The sequence below is a fragment of the Canis lupus genome, unplaced genomic scaffold (genome assembly GCF_011100685.1).
Source record: "Canis lupus familiaris isolate Mischka breed German Shepherd unplaced genomic scaffold, alternate assembly UU_Cfam_GSD_1.0 chrUn_S1377H1558, whole genome shotgun sequence".
Classification (NCBI taxonomy): Eukaryota; Metazoa; Chordata; class Mammalia; order Carnivora; family Canidae; genus Canis; species Canis lupus.
This window is the reverse complement of record NW_023330206.1, coordinates 139,754-156,552: the sequence shown is the minus strand read 5'-3', so window position 1 is coordinate 156,552 and position 16,799 is coordinate 139,754. Positions and strand designations below refer to the sequence as shown.

The following is a 16,799-nucleotide window of genomic DNA, read 5'->3' as shown; positions in this document are numbered from 1 at the left end:
ACAAAATCATTGGTAGAGATTGGAAAAGGCTTAGTGAAGGAAGGGAGCAAACTTTGTTTGCAGATGAAGGACTGAAGAAACAGGAAGGTCGAAGATATAGAGAAGATATAGAGGGGAAGCGGATAATTGCTGGCAGAGGCTCCTAGAATGGGACAGGGGAGAGCAGGACCCAAGAACACAGTAGGAGGCTTGAATCATGGGCAAGCTACAGAATGTGTCTTCGTTTGACACAAAGGAGAAAAGAAAAGAAAAAAAAGGATAAAAGAAAGGGAGGGCTAAGGAGGTAAATATATTATTGGTTTTTTGAGCAGCAACCAAGATTGTTGCAGTAGGACAGTAGGACAATCCCCGATTTCTCTATGAAGTAAGCAGTAAAGGCATCTCTCAGCAGAGACCATAACATGCAAATAAAGCAGAAATAATGATAATGACTATTTTATGTCCAGGTATTGTACAGGGCTGCAGGCAAAAAGCAGAAGTCAGTCTTCACCTCAGTTCCTGATACTCCTGATCTTTGAAGAGCCAAGCGAGGGCAGAAGCTTCAGAGTCAGGCGAGATTCATAAGCAGAGCCTCACAAACCTGCAGCGCTGGCGTCACAGTGGGTGGTTATGTATACTTGCCCACTGCAGCCCAGCAACAGATTGTCACACTGGGTTGTCCTTGATGCAGCCTCGTGGCCCTTAACTTCAAGCAGTTCTCTTTGGGGCCATCATAACTGTGGCTGTGTTTTACCTAAGCAAGCAATACCACGTCTGTCTTTCTAAATCGTGTACAACTTTCGTCATTGGGTGGATGAATGGTCTGTGAACCGAACTGCTTGATTCCTTCTGTAGGACCCATCTATTGTTCGTGACCACTTTTATGCATTCAGACAAAATGGGGGGAGAATGTGTTGAGAGCTTTGTTAGAATCCTCTCATTCTTCCATCGGCATTCTTTATCACATGGATTTAGATCAGGCCACACTCAACAGTAAGGGTATTAGGTGACTCGGATGTGTGTGTATGTGTTTCCGAATGTGAAACAGAGGGAAACAAATGAAAAGAAATGCATATCATACGTGAAAACATCAGGACGAAAACAAGTAGACACTCCCATTTAAGGGTTAGAAGTGAATGAAAATGACTGAATACTAAATAACAAATGTTTTGTCTCTATAACATCTGATCCCTATTCTCTGATCATTTAGTATCTTTATGTTGAACTTGCCACCAAAGAGAGACCCCACCATCATGCTGGGAAACAGACCAAAGCCCTGAAACACGCTAAAGACGTAAAGGATAAATGGTCAGTGAGGTAAGTTGGGAATTTGGCACCGAGGTACACTGGGTTAAAGAAAAATATCCTGGGGTGCCCGGGTGGCTCAAATGGATCGTGGAAACAACACCACTGAAACAACAAAAGGCACCAACAGTATCAGTCGGGCACGGGAGCCAAGAATGATGCTAAGAGATGCTAAAAGCCTGTTGTTTTTCTCATTGGTCCTCTCAGTTAGCAAAGCTAGGACCCCTTCTTATAATTCCTTGGTAGCATTTGCTAGGGACTCCTGAGAAGTCATTGCTATTTATCCATAAAGTCATGGTCTTGGAGTCAGCCAAACATGGTTTCAAATCCTGTTGTTGTCACCTGCCCACTATGACTCTATATGATTTACTTAATATCTCTGAGCCTCTGTTTTCTTATATGTGGACTATGGTTAAAAATCACGATAATTAAATTAGGTGGAACAAGGTATCATATATAACATTCCTGGCACAGAGATGGGCTCTTAGTGGACACTCAGAAAAAGTTCGTTCCCTTTCTTCTCTTGACCACCTAAATCGTGAGAATGACACATTGGTTAGAATTAGGAGGGGACGGGCTTTCATCTCCCATACCACATGATCAAGGACGCAGCTGGCTTTTAATGATAATGAGATTACCTGTTGGTAAAGATCTGAAACTAGAGGAGCCTGGGTGGCTCCGGTCATAATATCATGGGTCATCAAGCCCTGAGTCAGGCTTCCTGCTCAGTGGGGAGTCTACTTCTCTCTCCCCCTCTGTGCTCAAGGTCTCTCTCTCTCTCTCTTGTTCTCTGTCTCAAACAAATAGTATCTTTAAAAACATATGAAATGAATCAGTTCAGGGTAGACAGTCCGTTCTTAGCAGCATATTTTTCAGAGCCCACCTACAGATGCACTACACCCATTACCAGAACTGGAATCCCTAGAGGACTGGCTGCACACTGGGACTTAAACTCGGACAAAAGACCAATCAACGTCTCATAACCCCTCAATTTAAGAATATACTGCTCTAGGCTTTCAAGGCATCTTAAAGTCATTAGAGTGATCTCTAAAGAGAAATGTGAATTGAAACAGCAGAATTGAAACAGTATCTCAGTTCCATAATTTTCATTTGGAGCTGAAAGGAGTCTGCTAGTTGGACTAGCACCTTGTCCCCTGACCCTGTGAGACATGTAGATCCCACCCCTGGTGTCTAGTGGCATGAGATCCAGTGGGCTGAGCACATAGTGCTGGCATCTCCCGAAACATCCAAGGTAGTTAGCATGCTCTTCCCTAAATGTATAATGCGCATGTGTGCTGCTCAAAGCTGCACTGTACCAACACACCAAGGCACTGGTTCTCTATTGTTGGGGGCCAGGGGCAGACCATTTTGCTTCAAATAGAAGCTGAGAGAGTTGTATACTACCCTCAAAGTCCATCCCCTAGGATAATTTTAGTCTTCTTGTGACATCCCCAATCTTTATCACTTCAAGGATAATTTGAACGAGCCTTCTCTACATCACCCCTCTCTGGGGTGGTCACTAAGTGAAATTGGCCCCAGGGCTCCTTACACCCCAATGGACAGCCCGACCCTACTCCTAGTCCTCTCTCCTACCAGTACTGATAACTCTAACCTTCAAAATAGTCCAATGTAACAAGGATGGTATCTGGCATTGAGTTTGGCTTTTCTACGGTGTCTGTCCCCCCAAGTGGAGCTAAGCAACTTTATGGGATTATTCATGTGAAAACTAAAGTTACGATGTCAGAGAAAAGACCGCTTTAATTATGGGTTGGTTCAGCTACCCAAAAGACTTGAGGTTGAAAACCGACTGCTCAGAGAAGTACTCATCTTGTGTAAATGGGATTAATCTTCTGTGACATTCTTAAAGTTAAGAGATGTCATCTCTTGAAATACCACAAAGATCAAGATTATAAAATAAAATTTCAGGACTGCCTCATGGAGAAGGTATTTTGATACTTGGAGTTAGAAACCAAATCTTTGTCCTCTTTCCATGTACATTAATAAGTCTTTGGCTCCACAAGATTGTTTACTTTTTTTCTCCTCCCAATCAGCTTTTCGTTTGCTTGCTTGAGTTTTATCTATTTATTTTAAGGGTTTTATTTTTTTTATTTTTTTCATAATAAATTTATTTTTTATTGGTGTTCAATTTGCCAACATACAGAATAACATGCAGTGCTCATCCCAAGTGCCCACCTCACTGACCGCCACCCAGTCACCCCCACCTGCCGCCTTTTTTTTTTTTTTGCAATTTGGGATATTCTTATTATTTAAAAGGCCTTACAAATAAAAGCAGAAACAATCACATTAATCAAGTGTATTAACTCATAGTTCTATTAATAATCATTAAAATTGTGTGAGGAATACATTAATAAACATTGAAAATGATAGTATTTTCCCTGCTGTGACATTGTCAAAGAAAATAAGGAAAGTAAGGGTGAGGAGTTACCCAAACTGTCAGAGACTCGGGACTTTCCAACGGGGGTGTGGGGTCAGACAAGACTTGTTGTCCAGCAGCTTCCACTGTATTGCACGCTCTTTTCCCAACCGATGAGTTAGCCAGTGATCTTTTTTACTAGTTGCCAAAATACCAGCTTGTATCGGGATAGGTAAGTGATGGTTATGAGAAGGATCCTGGGACAGCCTCTGGAATCAAGGCAGGCAGACATGTGTCCCAGACGGGAGGCGTTTAGTGGCCACCCTGCAAACAGGTTGGCCCTCGACCACGGGAGCCAGGCCGCCGCTCACTGCGAGGACAGGTCCCCCCAGGGGAGGACTGGAGAGCTGGAGGAGGAACAGCCCCTCCAGCAGACAGGCGGAAAGCCAGGAGGGCTGCTTGCTGAACGCAGTTCCAGGTGGCCAGTCTCACCCCAAAAATGCATGCCTGACAGCCTGTATCATTGCTTCCTTTTCAGAGTGTCCATCATCAGCAGTGATGAGGACCCCCCGCTCTGGGTGTGGTGTCCATCTCCGAGGGTCCCTTTGTCATCTCCTCTGGGATCCATGCTGCTTGTGAGAAGCACAAAGGTCTTTTGTTGGGGAGGCCTGCCATGTCACGTCCAGGGGAACAGATCCTCCAGGCGTGTTTCTTCTCCTTCTGTCCAGGTGCATCCAGTTCATGCCTTTCCAGCCTCTGAGTCCCCACCGAAGCTGCATACCTAGGCCGAGGCATCTCGTGGCTCGCCATCTCTGAGGACCTCAGGCGAATCTGGAGCTTCTGGGATGAGGTCAGACTGTCCTGCTGTGCTGCTGCGGGAAACATCAGGGGCAGTTGTAGGAGATGGAGTGCTGTGCTGTTTGGGGCAGCTCTACCTAGGAGTCTAGGGTTTCTTGTTGGACCTGCCTTCTGAGGATTTGGGGGTGGAGGTTGCCTGCAAGACGCATGTGTGGCATGAGCAAAGTGAAGCCTCCAGGCCCCCGGGGCTAAATGAAGGCTATATCCCCAGTGTCCCGGGGGCCCCTTCCCTGACTGTGGCCCACTGTGACTGCCGGGTCCTCCTCCTGCTTAGCTGTGCCTTTCCCACTGTCTCGGGGAGCCCTCAACCTGCCCATTTTGTGGAGGAGACTTTGTGCCCATGAGCATTGCAGGCAGCCTGGCAGGGATGATGTGCTCTGGTCTCGCACAGGAAGTGACTTTGCACGGTGCTCACACTGAGGGATGGACATGGGTGAAATTGGGAGTGGACGGCGGGTCCTTCCCCCCGATGGCCGCCTGCAGATTGAGAACAATCGATAGAGCCTCACACTCACATGGTGAAACGGTGCATGAGGTTACCCCCCAACATCCTCCAAGGCTTCGCTGAGGCTCAGGAGACCCCGGGAGATGGGCAGCTCCCAATTGAGTGGCAATCCACATGTCCCTGCTTGATGCCCGGGTCTGCTCTGTGCCCCAGGGATGCACCCCTAGTCGAGTTGAGTTGTGCTGCTCGCATGGCCCTGGGGCTCTGTGGGATGTTCACTCATTCCTCAGACACCTGAAGTGTGGGATCAGGCCACCACCCCAACTAATGATGTTCTGGGGCAACCTGTCTGCTGCCATTAGCAGTAGGAAGGGCAGGGCTGGGTCCTGCACAACAAGGGGGTGCACAACTCTGGGGGCCCTCTGCTACAGGGGCGCAGTGCACAGACATTCTTGAGTCCTGTCCCTCCAGGTTCAGCAGCTTCTGCTGGTCATGGCTCAGCCCCCTCAGGGCCTCTATGGGTTGAGTCCCATTCCCTGTAAGATGTACTCAGGTCATCCTTCAGCGCCTGTAGGGATCATGGCCTTCCTCTTGTCTCCTCTTATTGCTCAGCCCAGAAGGGCAGCACCCAGGCTTTTTGGGTGGTTTTCCTGAGGTGCCAACAAGTAGGTCAGGGAGGTGATAGAGAACATGTGCCTGTGTTGCTTCCTCTATTTCTGCCAAACTCACCTTGTTCCTAGTTCCTCCTTTTCTTCCAACTTAAATATTTCTTCCCTCGCTGCTTCCCTGATGTCCGTGGAAGGGATGCTTCTTGAGAGCTGAAAGGGAGGCAGAATCGGGCATGACCACAGATAACCAAGCAGGGAGTGGGGACACTGAGTGGGGTCACCCAGCAGGTACCCTTCCCTAGGCTTCTCCTACAGGGTGGACTCCATCCTGCTGACCCCAGCCCCACTCCCTGCTGGGCTGTTCAGGTCTGATCCCCAGACTCAGTGGTGAAGGGTCAGTGTGATGCTGAAAGAGGGGTAAAGAGGGCTGTAGCATCATTCCATAGACGGAGCAGGTGCCAAGACCCAATGCCTGCAGCAGACAATGGTCTTCAGGGTGGGCATCATCAAGGTGGGAGCTGGGGAAGAGCTAGGAACAAGTGCTTATGAGCAGCAGAGCGAGGAGGTGAAAGAGAGAGTGGAGGAGAAGAATTAATTACAGGCACAGTGTTGCTCCTTTCACGTGAATCCCCGGTATCCGTGGAGTTGTCTTCCAGTGCGCAGGGCAGCAATGAGGTTGGCATGGCCATGGGAAAGGAAATGGAAACTTAGCAGGGGTGAGAACCCATGGCTTGCTCCTCTTGGGATGAGGGACTCTGACCTCAAGATGATGGATCCTCAGCCCTGGGGCCTCCCTGCACTTAGTCCCTTCATGTCTACAGGGTGGAAGTGGGTCTCTCGTCTCCCAGCTGCGTGTCCCACCCGTAGGTTCTCTCCATGCCTAGGAATGATGTGTGTGTCATCCTGTCCCTCCTCTGGGAGGTACTGTCCCTGTGACAGTGTGACCAGGACATGACCTTTCTCTCTCCCTACTCCCCTTCCTCCTTTCCTAACAACTCTCCATTTCCTTCCCCTTTCCATCCTCCAACAATCATATTGTTCTTAAATATTGGTAGCCAAGGACTGGCAGGAGATATACTGGCACCCATTCAGTCAATCCCCTGAACCCTCTGTGTGAGGAGAAACTATCTTGGTCTGGGATGGCTGGGGAACTTGAATGAGACGGTGCCACACGTGTCCACATATCCAGTGTTTGCTCTTGGGACAAGATGGTCTTTCTTGGCACACGAGCCCGCCTTAAGCAACCTCATCTGTTCCCAGAAGTGTTATAGAGCAGAAGTGGAAATGAGAGGGTAGTCAATTTTCAAAATTCCCCCTGAATTTTCAAGTGAAGTGCTGGAAAATATCCAATAGGGTAGCCCACTGAACACATGGTGCCAGCCAGGCCTGGCGCTGAACCTTACAGGGAGGGTAGGGTGGTAGGGCCCTGGTGCAGGTCTGAGGACAGGTGACGGGGTGGGCATCAGGAGGGTGTAGGGGGACAAGGCCTATGCTGTGAGGCTGGAGAATTGGATGGTGAGAAGAACAGTGACCCTGTAGCCCTGCTAGCATATGTTCTGTCCTCAGCCTCGGCCGTTCTCGGTGACAGGTCCGAGGGATGCTTGGGAAAGACTGTGTGTGTGTGTGTGTGTGTGTGTGTGAGAGAGAGAGAGAGAGAGAGAGAGAGAGAGAGAGAGAGAGAGAGAAGCGGGCCCAGCCACACCTTCACACAGGCCGGTAGGTGCCTTGTGGCCAAGGAGCATCTCCAGGTCTTCAGTATGTGGCCTCTCACTCATGGAAGCATGTTTATGACAAACTGGTTTGTGTGGTGAAGCTGGCATGACCTAAGCAACCCAGGCATGTATGTAGTGACCATAGGGGAGATGCCCCTTAACATCTCCAACTCTGGGAGTCGACTTTAAGGTATGGGAAATGGGTCAGGAGCATGAAGGTCCATTACACGTCATGTATCTTACACGGGACAGAGTTTCCTTCTCATCCACCTCTGAGCTCACATGACAACTTAGTTTCCTGGTTCTCAGATTTGGGAGAGGGTTGCTCTGGCACCCAGGTCATGTCCATCATAGGGCAATGACAAGAACGATACCCAATCTCTGCCACACGACTGCTGAGTGGTGCTGGGCAACAAAACCAAGCTTTGACGTTTGGCAGCAGAGAAGGGTGGGAAGTGCACATTGTATGGGATAGATCATAAGACAGCAAACCCAGGGAGGGGGATTAGAAATGCGGCACACACCGAAGGCCCCTGGACACAATTTCTGGTCCTATGACGTCAGTAAAATAGGAGATGAACGAATCAGATTGCTAGCCAGTATTTCCCTTTCATTTTTGATTTCTTGCCCACCCTCTGCATTCTCCAGAGTAGGAGATGCACCCCCAGGTTCCCAGGAGCCCTCTGCCACTGTTCCCTACCTGAGCCCTGTTCCCTACCTGCCGAGTCTTCCTCCCCACTGCTGGAGCCGTCTATGCTCTCCAGACACAAATCTGTAGGAACACAAGCATGAGCAATCCTGTTATTGGAGGGAGGGGCTCACCCATTCATCCTACTCTAGTTGAGTTCTCTGCGGGTCATGCGGCATCTACCTGCCTGACCTTTCTGGTGTGTTCTCAGATGTGCACTGTGCTTAGGGGAGTCAGAGACCTTCAACGGGGCAGAGATCACAGTTTCGAATTTTGCAGTGAGACCAAGCAGCTGTGGAATCCACTTCATCATGTCCATTCTACTCGCCCTTTACACTGTTCCCCTCCAAATGTGGCATGTGAAATTCCACCAGTTATGGAGACCCCTGACATGTGGCTAGGGTGAGTGAGCATTGGAGGGTTTATTTTCTGTAATCGTTTTCATGTAGTTATCGAGGTAATGATTGTGACAGATGGAGTATAGACAGACTCCCCTTGGACTGCAGAGCACTAGCGTCCAACAACGAGCAAGACATAACCCCTGCTCATTCCTCCTGCTTTAACTGCTGGCCCGTTAGCAACATCCACGTGTAGGTTGTCCTGGTCACACACACAGGTGCCAGGCACTATGTGAGCCCACTGAACACTAAAAGGCTGAGGTGAACACCTCGTTTCTAGGATAAATGGCCCCCAGAGGCGATGTCACAGCCTTCAGTCACAATGTCACGTTAAAAAAATGGACAACCTGCTAAAATGCAAATGTGACCACAAAGGAACACAAATAGCCAAAACGTTGTTGAGAAACAAGAAGAAGGTGGTGGCTTGGTTATTGCAGATTTCAAAGTACCTGAGACAGCTGTACTAGGCAAGCAGCACGGTGCTGGCATAAAAGTAGGGACACACTGCAGCAGAATAGAGAGTTCCAGAATAAATTCACTCGTTCATGCCTTGTTAATCCTTGAGGAGACCACAGGATGGGGAAAGGATACCCTCTTCAACAGGGAACAGAATGAAAAGGCATCCCGAAAGTGAACCCCACAGCAATGCTCCTGAGGATGTAGATAATTTGAGGCTTTGTATGTTATTAGGCAGGGAGGTCATCAAGATGGACCGAGCTGATGCCAGGCGATCTTAGCTGGAGGAAGGAGGTCCGAGGAGAGGAGCAGGAAAGTGCGTAGAAACACTGCCTCTGACTCCTTCCTACAGGGAATCGAATCCTTATGAAATAGTCTGTCTGAAAGAGGGTAAACCCCAAACGCACAGGGCCTGTTACGGACAGAGTCCTGTGAGCCCGGCGCCGCTTTGAAGTTCAGCAAAGCTCCACTGCGTTGCGGACCTCTTCAAGACCGTTGCTTTGCTCCGGTTCAACAGGCACCGTTCCTACCTGCATCTCAGCTCATCCATAAGATGGGAATTGATTCAAAGACACTTTGCTGCAGGCTCATTCAATCCAAGGAAACCTCCGCTGAGTTTTATAATTGTTCATTAATCATTCATCATAAGGAAAATTAAGTATATAAGCTTTCAACCAACCGACATCCCTGCATTTTAACAAGGCCTACATCCTATTTCTTTCCAGTCCTTTTCTCTGCAAAATGCCGGTGTCCTTCAGGTCACTGGGGATCCCTTCACTCAGGAGCCACCCAGCCAGTGGCAAGTGTGTGACTGGGTGTGGGGGCACCTGTCATGAGCACTGGCGTACTTTTACCTGGCCCTGGCCCAGGCCATGTAGGCGATTTGCAACAACTTGGTGTTGGGCACCAAGTTAATGACAAAGCTTTACTTTGAGCTCCTATTTGCCCCTCACACTTCAGTGTGGGCTTATAAGTTGAAAGCATTATTTTTAAGGATAATGAAGCTCTTAGGAAATACTCTGAAATATCTTCCTGAATCTTCTCTGCTTGGACCCTGCATGAGACACATCCCCAGCTAGGACTGATGTTGTGCCCTTTGTTACTGACTCATCCCCCTCTGAGGAAAGGGAATACTAAGCAAACCTCCAGGTGCAGCTGTGGTGAGGGAGGAATGTGGCATCCTAAGCAGTGTGCCCGGTGGGGGTGAGGTTTACTTTTGATCACTGGACACTAGGGTTGATTTGCATAATTGGGAAATGTCTCGTGAAGGAACACACACACTCAACGCACTGACCGGCACAGTCACGCCCCATCCACTCACATAGGACCAACCCCCAGCCGTCATACACACAAGCCACAATACCTAAATGACCTGCTTGCTTCCAGAGTCTGTAGAACATAGTCAACCTTTTTTTTTTACTGGACAGTCATTTTTTCCCACCACCCCACCCTCCATCGCAGTAGGAACCCAGGATCAGGGAGGCTCTCCAGGCCAAAGCAGAGGGGAAAGACCCACCTTGTGCATCAGTCACATTCCTCCTCGAGAAGTGTCTGATAAAGAAACCATCTTGGTCTCCCTCCTCCTGCAGTTAGTGAAAGGGAAACACTATGAGGATCACATCCCTCTGTGCACATCTGCACATGACTTTTGTTCTCTTGGTGACATTAGCAAGTGACTTGGAGTACAGTCCTCGAGTCAAAGATCACAAAAAAGTAGTAAATGTGACCTGCAGGAAAGGCTCCAAATTTGAATGTCAGATCTCATAGCTCCATTTTGTTCAGCAAACAAGCTATGTGACATGAAGGAAAAGCAACTCCTAGAAAATGCTTGATGCCATTTGTTGTGTAACCAATGGTGATGGTTCTAAAAGCCCCTCTAAATTTGGTATCAGTGGGTGATTGAAACTCGGGACTAACTGGCAGTGCCAAGGAAATTAATTCCTTGGAAATGGAAAGAAAGCATCAATTGCATTTCCTATGCAGAAAATGACTTTACCTGAGAGAGCTGAGGTTTCTTCTTCCGCCTCTGAGTTGGGAATTTCCTGAGTCAGGGACTCAACTGGAGCTAGGAGGACACAGAGCCAGCGTGAGGATGCTGGAGGGGCTGCCTGGGAACTTGTCAGGGAGTTTAGAAGGATGAGGACAGGAGTCAAGTGTGTGCATGTGGGTGGCTAGGAAGTACGGACTGCGCTCCCCTCTATGGGGCCTCACCCTGTCCAGGATCTGTGGGCTCTCCAGGAATATGTGGCCTTTCCTATATGCACTCAACACCAGTGACAGGCCCAAATCATTGATATGTACACCTATAGCTGCCCTTGTTTACATGACCATGGAGGCCTCTGGGTAATGTTGGGCCGTGTAGGGGGCTTTGGTAGAATCGGTGTTTTGAGAGAAGGACCCAGTTGCTGGATCTCCTTTGCTGCCTACTTTGAGAGCTAATGACACCATGACTGAGTGATTAGTGAGCATCAATAGCCCAGAGCCACATTCGGACCAACCCCTGGGTTCCCACCTTGGCTGTCAACGTGGGGGGGGTCAAGGGTTTGGGTCATTCATCTCTGCCCCATCTCCTTCTCAGGAAAGTAAATGGAAGCATCCTCCAGATATAGCTGTGGTGAGGGAGGGATGAGCATGTAAGGGGTGTCACAGTGATGAGATGACTTTGGAAAGCTGACCCCTCGATTGTGCTGCAAGTGTGGGAATACCTCCTGGGAAATCACACACTCACGTTCACATACCACATAGATACACAGACACACACATACTCGCTAGTGTGGACACAGACGCCCTTTGACACACATGCACACAAACCATCACCTCCTACATGCCATAGTTCCTCCAGGCCCTGTACAACATGGTCTCACAGCTTTAGTGGACAGTTTTCTCTCACCACACCCGGACCCTCATTCCCAGGAGGAATCCGGGATCAGAGGCCACACTTCTATTGACACGAGATTTCACTGCCAAAAATGTTACTTTAAAATACATACAGTTTTGGATAGTCTCAGCATCCACCTGCGATTGGAGAAAAGAGAAAAACAGTGAGGATCACACCATCATGTACCCTGTTTGCAGAGCTCTTTTGTTTGGTGAGAACTGAAGGAGACTGGGTGGAGCACAAAGGTTGGGTCAGTGTTCCCCCGCTCCGGTGAAAGAGGACCCTGTTAAAGATGCTTGAGCTTTCAATAACAGATCTCTGAAATCCAATCTGATCAACTGATCCAAAATTCTTTTTGAGAGGGAAGTACTTTCTGCTGTTGAGGGTGCTGGATGCCACAGAATTTGTAAGGCAGGCTGCCCTGTTATACCCCCCTTTTTGTGTCTGCTGTCATTGGCAATAGTCTTTCATTCACCATTCTCCCCACAAAGGAGACTGCTTGTCTCATCCCTCAGGTGTATTATCCAAATTTGGTCCTGTGTTCCTTGAAGTAGAAACCAATGAAGCAACCTTCCTTCTCAGAGAAAGAGAGGCAAGCTTACCTCAGGGAGAGATGAGGCACGTTCCTCTGCCTCGTCCGTGGGAAGGTCCTCGGCTGGTCCCTCCGTGGGATCTAAGGACACAGGGTATCTGTCAGGAAATAGGTTTTGCTGCCCAGGAATGGCCTAGGGAGTTTTGCTTGAGGTGAACACGGGGACACGGTGCTCAGGTGTGAACAGTGAGCAAGCAAGACCCGACCTGCTGTTGGGCTAACTTCCTCGATGGACAAAGAAATGAAGAGCAGATGAGCAAGAAGGAAAAGGAATCTGGACTTTGCTTTCAAGCTTAATGGATCTATATAGTGAGCAATTGTCAGTCTCAAAATGCAAAACATTCGATGCATTCTGCATTTCATGACTGTGTCCCCTGAGTCATCCTTCCCACTGTAAAGGCCAGCCACCTTCCCACTTCTTCACCTGTCAGAGGACCAGTTCAGCTTCCATGCCTTCACACATACTGCTACGTACGTGTCCTCTATTCCTTTGGATGGTTATTTTTGTGTGATGAAATAGATGTTGTTGATGCTATTATTAATAAGTAAGTAATGCTCCGCAGCCCTGTTTACAGTCATGGTGCTGTGTACTTAGCACTGCCATCTGATCTACATCCAAACCTTTCCATCCTAAGGAATCTCTGTCCCCATAAAGAGATGAATGTTCCTCCTCCCCTCACCTCCTGCCTCCAGCCATCCAGTGTCGATTTTCTGGGTCTATGGGTTTGCCTACTGTAATTTGATCCCTTAAGTGGGGTCAAGTAATTTACTTCTTTCTCCCTATGCCTTCTTTCAAACAGCATATTGGTTATTCAAGATCTATCCGTTTTGTAGCATATTGAGCCATTTGGGGTTTTTTTATGGCTGAGTTACATTCTGTCCTGTGTGCATATCACATTTTAGGTGTCCTTTCATCCCATGCTGGATTGGGGGGTTGTGCCTATCTCTAGCTCTTAGGAAGACTGCTGTCGCGAACATGGGTGCCCAGATTACACTTGGAAATGCATGTTGACTTCCATGGTTATAGTAAGGTGATCGACTTGAAACAGTTAAATTTGTACATTTGAAGTCATGGAAAAATGTGTCACTGCATTTTGTACTGTTCTGCTATTTGTATGTCACTAGTGAAAGAATTATTCTTAAATCCACTTAATGAGTAAATTCTCACAATACCTTCTTCTGTGTCACTGATCGGGTATACCCGGTTGTGCAGAGAGAAGCGCACTTTCTTAAATCTCTTCTTTCTCGAAGTGGACTGGGCAGCTTCTGTCTCATCCTCCCCACAGGTTCCTGGGAAATGCATAGCAATAGAAAGCAGTGTTGGCATCTTGTGGGCAGAAGTCCATGGGGAATTAGTCCAAATTGACTCTTGTTTCAGTCTTCTATTCCCCCTACACAACTGTTGCCCCATGGAGTGTCATGCCTCCAACTTGGACTTAGGAAGACTTTGCATTGAGGTGTGCACTGAACCACCCCCATAGACAGGTTTTGTGGGCAAATACCCCGATTTATCAGAGACATTAAAGCAACGCAGCAGGGATCCCTGGGTGGCGCAGCGGTTTAGCGCCTGCCTTTGGCCCAGGGTGCGATCCTGGGGATCCAGGATCGAATCCCACGTCCGGCTTCCGGTGCATGGAGCCGGCTTCTCCCTCTGCCTGTGTCTCTGCCTCTCTGTGTGTGTGTGTGACTATCATAAATAAAAGTTTAAAAAAACAAAAAAGCAACGCAGCAAAGCACCATGAGCAGGCCTTATGTCCTGGGTTCTCATCCTACTTAGAAGGTGCACGTACCTGACAGAGTTCCAGAAAGCCCAATGTGCCTCGGTTCCCTGTTCTGAGATGTGGAAGTGTCCATACCACCTACTCACTGGAGTGCTGTTAGGAGGCGAAATGGGATTGACTGCAAGTAGAGCCCTGGGCACAGTGAAGGTTGGATGCTTCACAATTGCTTTGTAGGTATGCAGCACTCAAATGGCTACAGAATGAGTTAGAGGTCTGGTCTTGGGTGGATCTAGACAGGGGACTCAGATGGCTCCACAGCATGGAAGGATGGAAGTTCCCTCTTTAGCCTTCATATGGAAATGACGCTCTAGAGCTCATGGAGGCCACGTGACAACCCGCTGCTGGAATGCCCATAGTAGCACCATCAGGAGGGGAAGCAGGGGGATAACTCATGGTTTACAATGTAGGCTTTGATAGATAGGGAAATGAGGGAACTTTCCAGAGTGGCCACACTGTTGTGTGATGGATCATGGACAGGAATTAAACTCATGATGCTGACTGTTCTGCATTTGATCTAAGGTATGGTCTAGGGACCTGGAATAAAGCCTGTCCAAGGGTAAATGTAGCTACCCTGGCTGGAGGGAGTGCCTCCCTGCTCCTTCCTTCTTCCCTCCTTCACACCTTCTCTCTACTCCCAGCTCTCTTCATCCTCTCTAGACCCTGTCAGGGCAGGGGACAGGCTCCTGTCTCCTCTTAGACAGTCCCCTGCCTATGCACGGCCTCGAGACTCCATCCCAGGACTCTCTTTGAGGACCATCCAACCATCCATGACTCGCCTACAGATGTTCACTCCACCTCCCCGATGGCCAGGTCCCTTCTCATTCACTCCAAGGCATTGCTCAGACAACCACTGAAAGCATCCACATCAACCCCTGAAAATACCACAGGGAATCCCAGTTTCCTTCCATCTGAAAATGTCTGGATTTAGACTGCTCACATTTGCTTTCAGATTTTGACATCTACACTGAGAAGAGCTGACCTTTCCCCGTCATATGTTGCCAGGTGATCCATAAGAGCAGTGTGGTGTGTTTCCTGAGTGTGTTCTTTATAAGAATATGGACAAAGTTGACATATAGAAGTAGACATTCTTTTAAATGTAGAAGATATATAAGGAAGCCAGCTTCATCAAACAATCAAAATTAAGTAATGCAGGAAAACCAGAAAAATACATTCATCTTACAATGTGGACAAATGGGACGGTGGAAATGAAAATGCAAAAAAAAAAAAAAAAGAAGAAGAAGAAGAGTTTCTGAACCAGTCAGCAAGCCAACTTGAGAGAACAGAATTCAGAAAATCAGAATGAACATACCTTTAAAACAGCATTTCAGATTTCCCATTGTAGGGAGCGTCTCACCTGCTACAAAACTGCACTTGATTGGCTCAGAGAGTGACAGTTGGAATTAAAGGTGAGCATCATCACATCACCGTGGTGATGGGTCATGATAGAACTTTCAGAGTGAAGGCAGGTCTGCACGTGCTGCTCCAGCTGCTGCTGTCTGGCCCAGTGGTATCCTCACAGACCAAGTGTGGCATTAAGAGGACATGTCTTTTCTCAAAAATGGAAGGTGGCCAACACCCTATTCCCTGTTTGTGAGAACAATGATAGCAGAGAAAGTGACCCACACTCTAATAGAGGTGACAGTAAAAACTTGCAAGGTCAAGAGGGATCAATCATATTAGGTATCAAAAGAGGTTCCTTTCTTGATTAGAAATCCTCCTTCCTCCCATATCTGCTATTCCTCAGTTATCAGACACTTTTAGAGACAACATTAACATTTGCTGTAAGAGCAATAGAGAACAGTAATTTGAATTGAGTTTTTAAAATCCTTTCCATTTGATGAGTCCTACGTGATAAATCTAAGTGATGAATCACTAAATTCTACAATTGAAAGCAATATTACACTATATATACATTAACTAACTAGAATTTAAAATAAATTTTGAGGGATCCCTGGGTGGCGCAGCGGTTTGGCGCCTGCCTTTGGCCCAGGGCGCGATCCTGGAGACCCGGGATCGAATCCCACGTCGGGCTCCCGGTGCATGGAGCCTGCTTCTCCCTCTGCCTGTGTCTCTGCCTCTCTCTCTCTCTCTGTGACTATCATGAATAAATAAATAAAATATTTTAAAAAAATAAAAATAAAAATAAAAAATAAAATAAATTTTGAATTATAAATCAATAAATGAATTTCAAAACCTAAAAAGCCATTTTCTCCCTCTCAACACATAATTATCAAATTAGATAAAGTCCCCTATTCTATTAAGTTTTATCCTTTTCCTTAGTATGCAACTTAACTTGTACACTTAGTTATCTCAATCGCTATGAATTGCTTGAGTATTTCCCTGGTGCTATGCCTATTGATGACCTACTATTCACTGAGCGAGTAAGAAAACGAGACTCCAAATAGCCTCACTGGAGGGTTCCATGAAAACACAGGGTCAGTCCTTTCTTTCATCGAAGCATGTTAGCTAACGAAACTCTAGGGTTATCTTTGTGTTCACACTCATCATGCATCAGAAAGTAACCCCATCCTCGTGTTGTGGTCACAAGTCCCCGCCATACAGATGTAAGTGACCAGTGCCCAAAAAATAGAAGAAGTGAACATTGCAGCATACACCGAGGGAGTTGCCATAATTTAAAATGAAGGAGATACACGACACTACAGAATGCTATGAGACAAATCTCTGACATTGCAGATTCATTCCAAGCATCTAGAACTAAGGAATC

General features: G+C 47.5%; 1 protein-coding gene and 1 long non-coding RNA gene across 2 annotated transcripts in view; one reads left to right on the top strand and one right to left on the bottom strand.

Annotated features, from left to right (window-relative positions):
- The window catches only part of LOC119868998 (nebulin-like), a 29,194-nt gene extending 27,919 nt beyond the window's left edge, over positions 1 to 1,275 (top strand). Inside the window, exon 17 of the mRNA XM_038588946.1 lies at positions 1,190 to 1,275. The gene's annotated coding sequence lies outside the window, so the exon portion shown is untranslated. The remainder of the gene's footprint in view (positions 1 to 1,189) is intronic.
- Positions 1,276 to 3,514: 2,239 nt separating this feature from the next.
- Positions 3,515 to 10,382, bottom strand: LOC119878286. Its single transcript, XR_005386739.1, has 4 exons — positions 10,340 to 10,382; positions 8,000 to 8,053; positions 5,691 to 5,779; positions 3,515 to 4,530 (listed from the first exon to the last, which is right to left on the bottom strand). It is a non-coding gene; the product is annotated as an uncharacterized LOC119878286 (long non-coding RNA).
- Positions 10,383 to 16,799: the final 6,417 nt, after the last annotated feature.